At 39.6% G+C, this 9,356-nt stretch overlaps 1 pseudogene; it reads left to right on the forward strand.

The window, feature by feature from the left end:
- The first annotated feature begins 2,076 nt into the window (after positions 1–2,076).
- On the forward strand, positions 2,077–5,737 carry LOC119284440 (annotated as a pseudogene).
- The last annotated feature ends 3,619 nt before the right edge of the window (positions 5,738–9,356 follow it).

Consider the following 9,356-nt stretch of genomic DNA (forward strand, 5'->3'; position numbering starts at 1 on the left):
CAACTTAATTGTCTCCTAGTTATATGCTTATGTATTCATAACAGTTCATACTTCCTGTAGTGTGTGTGTGTGTATGGGGGGGGGGGTTTACCATAGCAAGTATCACGCAAACCCATGCAATGCCAACTAGACATATTGATGGCATGTCATACTTCACGACCTCTCATAGGGACGAGGCGGTTGGCTCCTCCTAATTCTTCTTGTTCTGGTTAGTATAAAATATCCAAGTTCAACCTTTTTATAGGAATTATTGCTTCTCTTTCGGCTTCACATCTACATCATATTGATTTGCACAACTACTGGGGAGGCTAAGGGCATTCCAACATCCGATAACAGCGGCCGTCATAGGATGCACTGTCCTGATTTGGACGTGATTTTCGTTTTTTACAAGGGTACTTTTTTTTGCGGGGTGAAGGGGATTCTATTACTTAAGGCGGCAAATCAGCCAACACCGTTTTTACAATGTCATTCAAGCCCGAACCCAGCCATACCGCAGTAATAAAAGGGTGTGTTTGTAAGGACGTGTGATATACTTAATATACGCCCTTAGGCTTTTCCGTAAAATTTTTTTGCCTTGCACAACATATACAACTATTTTACACATGCAGAGTGAAAACAAAATGGAGGCGTATGCATGCTATACTAGTCAATCCTCGTATGTGATGTATAGCTTAGAAGATTGGATTTAGAAGTTAGAACGACTTGGTCCGTCCATCTCTAGTTTTTGCGGCAGCCGGCAGGGATCCGTGGGCCAGTTGGCGGTTGGCTTGGGTGCTCCGTCCTACTCATGCATTCTGGCAATAGTCACCATCGTACTCTTCAACAAAACAAAAAACAAAACAAAATAGTCACCATCGCGTCCAAAAAGGATACTAGATAAGATACTGATGTGAATACGCGATGATTGGCCACAACTGAGCTGCACGTGTGAATTCAGGAATGAATCCGGAGAAGGGTGCCGACCATTCTCCGTTTGACTCTGGCCGGAACAACAATTCAAGTCAAAGTCAAAAACTCGGGTAATAAAATTTCTTGCCAAGCAAGTTCTGAACCTATGTAATATTGTTCCATGAAAAGGATGTCATGTCTTCCGTTCCACTCAACATTAGCTTTCGAACGCCGCTCACGTGGATGTTGACGTATAATGTGCTGCCTAGTCTCTTCCATCAGATCGGTCTTTTGGTTGCATTGCCTAGAGCATGCACTTCTACATGATATCAAATCCAAGAGGTTTTGAGTTCAAGACCCGGCTGGCGCAATTAAATTGCGGCCCACTTTCGGTCCACGTTTAAGCCTGAGGGAGGCACACGTGAGGGGAGTGTTTGACGTATAATGTGCTGCCTAGTCTCTTCCATTAGATCAGTCTTTTGTTTGCATTGGCTAGAGCATGCACTTCTACATGGTGACAATCCCCTCCCCTTGCATGTTTTGACTACTATATACACAACTTCGTACTGCTGACTAGAACGGGTCGACTTCCCACACGCTAGCTCTTTAACCCTTGTTTATTTCTATATACTCGATCCGATTACACTACGACGAACCAGTCTAGTCCAGACACAAAACTTAAATCGGCAACAAAGGAGAAGATTGTGCTTCACTTGGTAGGGTGTTCTCTACCTAGTATTTGCATATGAAGTTTCACGAAGAATTGACATCCATGGTATTAAGTGGCGAATGTCCTATCTTTTGTTCCACTAAGTATTAGCTTTCATGGGGACAAATATCTTCCTTGCATGTTTTGACCGTTATACACGTAACTAGAGATATATTGTATACATATTCTTTTACAAGAATGTCAGAATCATGTATTTTTGAAATGCATGAACATTTTTTAAGACTATCAACATTTTAATTGTCTGAATTGTTTCGAATCGCATGAGCATTTTTCTGAATGCTGTCAAAATTTTATAAAATTTACGCCAACATTTTTCTACTGCGCGAACATTTTTCAGAAAGTAAGATATACATTTAAAAACTAAAATTAATTAATGTTTTAAATATATGTATTTAGAATATTTAATCAATACAGGAACTGTCGAGGGAACACACAGGAAACAGGTGCGAGCTACAGACATGAGCCAGCCAACTGCTGGTGGATTACCGTGCTACAGGATCCTGGTTTTAGGAACCTTCTAGAAGGTTTCCAAGCTGGTTTTACGGGTTTTCAACTATTCAGTTTTTTTCCCTGTTTCTGTCTCTTTTCTTTTCTTCTTTCTTCCTTTTCAAGTTTTTATTTTCCATTTCTGTTTTATTTTTCTATTATATTATTTTCTCTTTTTCATTTTGTTTATTTTAGAAAAGTTTGAATTCGGAATTTCTAAAATGTTATTTTTTTTTCAATTTCACAAATTTAGAATAAAATACGTTCCAAATATGTTCAGGATTTTACAAAAATATTCATGTTTTCAAAAAAGTTCCCGTTTTCTGAAATTTGTTCACAAATTCAAAATATGTTAAGTAGTTTTTCAAAAATATTTGTGGTTCAATTTTTTTTTAATCTCAAAAAAATGTTATCGTTTTTCAAGTTTGGTTCACGAATTAAAAATCGTTTGAGCATTTTCTAAAAATATTCAGGTTTCAAAATTGTTCAAGGGGTTTCCAAAATTTAAAGAAATGATCACTTTTTTTTCAAAATTTGTTCACTTTTATAAAGAAACGAAATGTGAACATTTGTTCACATTGTTAAATAAATGTTCGCATGTTCAAAAAAGTGTTCATAATTGGAAAATATGTTTGGGATTCGAAAATGTTAACAATTTCAAAAATGTTCTTTTTCTAAACAATATTAAATTTCAAAATTTAGTCGTGATGTTTAAAATATGTTCGCGATGTTTACTTTTTTCTGATTTTTTTTCAAAAATTCAAAATTTGTTCATGAGTTTTCCAAAAATATTCGTGGTTTGAAATTTTTTGAATCCTAAAAAATGTTCCTGTTTTTCAAATTTTTTTATGGGTTAAAAATTGTCCGAGAATTTCAAAAAATGTTCAGCTTTTGGAATTGTTCAAGGGGTTTTCAAATTTTCAAGAAATGATCACATTTTTCAGAATTTGTTTGCTTTTATAAAAAAAGGAATTTTGAAAATTTGTTCACAATTTTAAATAAATGTTTGCATGTTCATAAAGTGTTCACAATTGGAAAATATGTTCGGGATTCAAAAAATGTTAACCATTTCAACAATGTTCATTTTCAAAACAATATTGAATTTCAAAATTTGTTCGCGATCTTCAAAAAAGTTCAAACTTTGAAACATTACTTACCTTTTAAGAAATTGATTATAATTTCCAAGATATGTTCGCATAAAATCAAAGCTCACTTAGAATTATGAGCTCAGATGGCTATTGGCAGCACTTTGTTACCGCGACGTCTAGAGTTTGATTCCCTCTAGAGCGCGTTGCTTTTTCATTATTTTTCTTGTTTTGCTACAGTACCAGCACCATAGACGTCTACCCAACAAGTGGTGAAGATATTGCTCCATTACTCTGACAACAACAATGACGATAATAGTAATGTCATGGTGCTCCCCTATAGTTGGTATGGGGGGAATTGGTAAGACCACCCTTGCCCAACTTGTGCACAGTGATCAGAGGGTGAAGCATCATTTTGAGTTGGTCTTATGGATCTGTGTCTCTGACAAGTTCGTTGATGAAGAAATCGTCCGATGTGTAATAGAAGTGGCCACCATGAACAAGTGTGATTTGACTCAGATGGAAGCACTGCAGAAGGAACTTTGTAGTGTTTTGGGCAACAGAAGGTACCATACCTAGTGCTGGATGATGTTTGGAATGAAGATGGACAAAAGTGGGATAATTTGAGATCATTGCTAAACTCACATGCTAGCTCAGGTAGTGCTATAATTGTGACAAGCCGCAGCAGTCAAGTTGCTTCTATCATGGGCACACTTCCCCCACATCAGATATCATGTCTGACTGAGGATCAATCATGGGAACTTTTTCATAGAATCGCATTTGGAAGGGAAGTGGAACAGCAAGACAAACTGATTTTCAATGGCTGAGAGTATTAACCACAAGTGTAAGGGATTGCCCCTTGCTATCAAGACCATAGCAGCTTTACTTCGTTCAAAGAAGAACCATAGTGAGTGGGTTTGTGTTATGGATAGTGATGTCTGGAAGGATGACATCCTCAAAACTACTGGGATTGTACCTGCACTACAGTTAAGCTATGATCACTTTTCATCAGAAGAAAAAATATGTTTTTCCATTTGTGCTATTTTTCCCAAGGATATCCCGATGGATAAAGACATGTTAATACAGTTATGGATGGCAAATGACTTTATTGCATCAGAAACAAGAGGCCAACAATTTTTTGACGTGCTGCTTTGGAGATGTTTCCTCCAAGACGTGGAGATTCAATGGGACTACGTCAACCAGAGTGTAACTACTTGCAAGATGCATGATCTCATGCATGATCTCGCTGACTCCGTAAGCGGAAATGAATGCTTTATTCTGCAAGAATCTTCAGGAAATTATGCAAGGATCCACAAATACCAATTCATTATAGCACCAGGTTCAACATTTGTCACTTGATTATGTCACTAATAATATTATTGCAAACATGAAGGAAATTTTAGCTCCCCGAGCCCGCACAATATTTGTCCGAAGGCTGGATACGGACAAGTCTCTGAGTATGGCCATGCCAAAATTCATGTACTTATGAGCATTGCAAACATCATCAATCTTAACACATATGACACACTTGAAGCATCTTCGCTATCTAGATTGTTCTGATTCTGAAATATTTGCACTTCCTGACGCCACTACAATGTTGTATAACCTGCAAACATTGAAGCTGAATGATTGTGATAACCTTGTGAAATTACCAGAAGACATGAGATATATGAGCAGTCTTCGACACCTCTTCCTCAAAGGGTGTGGATGCTTGGAGCGCATGCCACAAGGTATTGGTCAGCTGAATTCTCTGCAAACATTGACGACTTATGTCATTGATAGCGACGCGGGCCGAGGAATTGATCAACTGAAAGATTTGAATCTAGGTGGTGGTATTTCTTTGAGATGGCTGAGAAAAGTGCATAGTGTAGAAAATGCTAAACAATGCAATATATCCGCCAAAGCATAATTTGAAAGGATTGTCACTTGATTGGCATGGAGGTATTATAAGAAGCGATGAAGACGAAGTAGATACTAATGCAGATGGAATTTTAGAGGCCTTCGTCCTCACAAAAGCCTTGAAGCTTTAAAGTTATTTAATTATACCGGTGCTAAATTTTCATCATGGATGCACAACTCTACATTGTTAGAACATCTCAGTAGACTTAATCTGACAAACTGCGGGAGCTGCAAGGATCTTCCACCATTATGGCAGCTGTCCTCTCTCAAAGACTTGTATTTGCCTGATTTGGATAGCTTGACAAGTATGTGTGTTGGTAATGATCATATAGACAATGGTGTATCTTGTATTTCTGCACCATCCTTCTTTCCTAAACAGGAAACCATGTCATTCTGGTCCATGTCTAAGCTAGAGAGATGGCACCAGGAGGTGGCAGGACAAGTAGCGGTTGTATCATTCCCTCGGCTCAAGGATCTACAGCTTTTTGCATGCAGAAGGTTAGAGACACTACCGGAGGGCCTCGTACAGCAGCTCCCAGCTCTTGAAATGCTACATATCGATTGCTGCCCCAACTTGAAGGAAGCCTTCTCAAGAGGAGGTGCTTACTGGAATTTGATTGAACCAATTCCGAACAAAACAGTTTATTGAGGCTGGCTGTGCATGTGCTTGTGTATGCCCGACTCGTGGGATTATTTATTCGTTGCATTCTAGAATTGATGTATTGTTGAGCCCGTTGATTATAATATGTTATATGTTGAATAATTAGCTATGTGGACTCGATGTTAAAACCGAAAAGCACTACTTGTGTGTCTACTACGCCGCAGACCTTTTGGATATTTCTTTTAATAATATGGCTGCATGCATCAGTCTGATGCAGAGGATGTGGGTGATCCTCCTTTTTCAAAAAAGAAAAAGGAAAAAAATCTGTTTGTTGTTCTCGTAAAAACCTTTTTATCAGTTAATAAATACTTGGGCTTGCCTGTGCTTGTACTACTATTACCAAGGGAGAGTAGACTAAAAACTCACACTTTGTGGAGAGAAGCATCATTTGAATAGTATACGTAGTAGTACTAAGAAGATGATGCTGGCTATAGGCTATAGCAGCAGAATACAAAGGTACTACTAAGAATATGACACTGCTAATACTAACTGATCCTAGTACTATTGAGGTTCAGTTCCAGACGGTAACTGATCCTTTGGCAGTTATGAATAGAGATTGAATGGAACACATGAATAGATGGGGGAAGAAGACGTGATGATCTACACTGCTCTTCTCATGTGTGTTATGTACCTTCGTCGGCAGGGAACGAAACATACCGGTGCAGCAAAACAGAGTTGCATCGGGAAGTCTCATTGTATAGGCTAGGCACACAGTCGATCCAATTAATAGTTGCTTCTCCTCTCCTATGACATGAACATGTTGAGTACATTCATGTTGGAGACTAATATATAGATAACACAAGTAATATGCAGCGTGTGCATATTTGTCCATGGATTCCAGTTTGTGTACATCTTAAGGTCTTATTACAACATAGACATAAGTACATCTCTTCGAGCTACGAACGGACAAGAAACATAATTATTTTTGGCACCTGATGATAGCAATGTAAGGCCCAGAATGTGTGCACAAAGGAGAGCGGTTTATCAATGTTTCAGCGACGCCTGTAACCGAAGTCTTGGCCCTTCCTCCACTAGCTGGTCATACCTCATCAGGATTGCAGTTGCCACCTTGTAACCTCCTGTCCAGTGTGTCTTACAGTGACCCTTTGCGCCAATGCTCGACAACCCAGTAAATTACTACTCCCTCTGTAAACTAATATAAGAGCGTTTAGATCACTACTTTAGTTATCTAAACACTCTTATATTAGTTTACAGAGGGAGTATTTCTGAGCAATCATCCTCTGCATGGCTGTGATTGTTGCTGATAATAGGCCTTCGTCCGCATATTACCTCGAGAACGAAAATGCCATATGCATAGACATCTGTTAGAGGTATTGCCTTACTGGTGCACACCAGCTCTGGAGCGAAATATCCCTCGTGCCAAAAACACGCATTGTCTCTGAAAGGCTGAAATCACCTAGGCGGGCATTCATTTCACCATCAAGAAGCACAATGCTTGCTTTGATCTCTCGGTGGATGACAACTTTCTCCCACCTCTCATGAAGGTAGAATAAGGCAGATGCAAGACCTCTGATGACTTCAAATCTCCAAACGACAATGAATTGAATTGGGATTAGGGGGCGATAGCCCCCCTCCCTTCTAGGATTTTATGGAATATGAATAGATAAAACGTGTAATGTGTTACACTATACCAACAAACCCTATTACTACCATCCATTACCTCTCAGGGTGCAAGTAGGATGCTCCGTGGACAGCCCGCTTCCGTCCACTACTGCCACTTAGGTTATGTGGGATGCCAGCAGACACGTCTTGTTTATGCAGGGTAAGTGGGATAAGTTGAATGCCCGTTTAAATTGTATGGAAGTGGCTTCGTGGCTCGGTGGTTGTCTGGTTCCTGAATCTCATCATCCGATGGAACACGATTGCATGAAGACACACTAGGTGGTGATTTGGACGGAGAGCAGAGTGATACTTCAAGTTGATTTGTCTGGCATGCTTTGTACATCGTGGCACCATGATAGCTCCTCACATGCTGCAAGAAAACACCTGTCGCTCACATGCTGGAGGGACATCCAGATTCTCAACGTCGATGGCGGCATTACGTTGTCCCTCATCGGCTAACGGCTGGCTGGATACCCAAACCGGCTGCTGTTGTGTGACACGTGAGGTTGGGCCGGGTCCATTGTCGTCCGCCTGAGAACTCGACGATGATGGAGTTGTCGATCATGCCCACGCCGAGGCCGATGAATATGTCCAGGATGATGGATATCGCCACCAGCAGATGCGGTTGCAAAAAACAGTTCTCACACATCAATATTGTCATCAACTAAATCATTCAAAACTTCAGCTGGATAGAATATGGATGTGAGTGAAGCTGGATAGTATATATGCAAGTTACAAGCATCAAGTGATAAATCTCCATTGATTTACAACAAAACAAATCATTGTCAGTTTCCCCCACTTTGCCCAACAACTACAATAGAGAAGCGAGCTACTTTTTGGTTCTGTTGGTAAATGTCGATTGCTCTTGTTTTAACAAGACACAAGGGGGAAATTATGAAGTCCTAAAGGCCTCGGGGGCGCGGCAAAACGCGCCCTGTGCTTCTAGTAGTCATTATGGAGCAGATGAGTGATGTTTATTCCACACTTAGCGATAACTTATAGTCTATCATGATTTGAGAAGAATTGTAAGAGGATATGCTTAGATAATAGATGCGGATGGACGAAACCTTGTTGTCGAAGTTATCTATATTGTGAACTGTTCTCTCAACAATAATCACTAGTAGAAAAGGGGGCAATGGTCCAGGCCAGGTCAGCCCATTAGTCCCGGTTCAATCCAGAACCGGGACCAATGGGGGCATTGGACCCGGTTCGTGAGCCCCGGGGGCCGGCCGGGCCACGTGGGCCATTGGTCCCGATTCATCTGGACCTATTGGTTCCGGTTGGTGGGACGAACCGGGACCAATGTGCCTCGCTCCTGGCCCACCACCATTGGTCCCGGTTGGTGGCTTGAACCGGGACCAAAGGCTGCCCTTTAGTCCCGGTTCAGGCCACCAACCGGGACTAACGGGTTGGCCCTCGTTGCGGTCAGAGTTTAGTCCCACCTCGCCAACCGAAGGGGAATCAGACCGGTTTATAAGCCCCTCCCTCTCTCCCTTTGTTGAGCTCCTCTCAAAATGAAAATAGATGCCCTTATACAGGAAATTTAATCTAAATTCATATTCAATTTCTCTGAAATTAGTAGAAATTTATTATGAATTTAGGTTGAATTTTCTCTATAAGCGCATCTATGCTCATTTCTGAGCAGTTTTTAATATAGTTTTTTTTCTTTTCTGCTATATTCATTTTTTCTTTTTATTTCTGAGTTGTAATAAGTCATTAAAAATAAGCATCTATGATCATTTTTTAGTTAAGTTAATCACAACTATTTTTTCTTCTATTTATTTCTGAATTGTAATAAGTCATTAAAAATAAGCATCTATGCTCATTTTTTAGTTAAGTTAATCACAACTATTTTTTCTTCTATTTATTTATGAATTGTAATAAGTCATTAAAAATAAGCATCTATGCTCATTTTTTAAGTAAAGTTAATCACAACTATTTTTGCTTCTATTCATTTCTGAGCAGTATATAGTTTTTTTTCTTT

This window comes from Triticum dicoccoides, chromosome 4A (genome assembly GCF_002162155.2).
Source record: "Triticum dicoccoides isolate Atlit2015 ecotype Zavitan chromosome 4A, WEW_v2.0, whole genome shotgun sequence".
Classification (NCBI taxonomy): Eukaryota; Viridiplantae; Streptophyta; class Magnoliopsida; order Poales; family Poaceae; genus Triticum; species Triticum dicoccoides.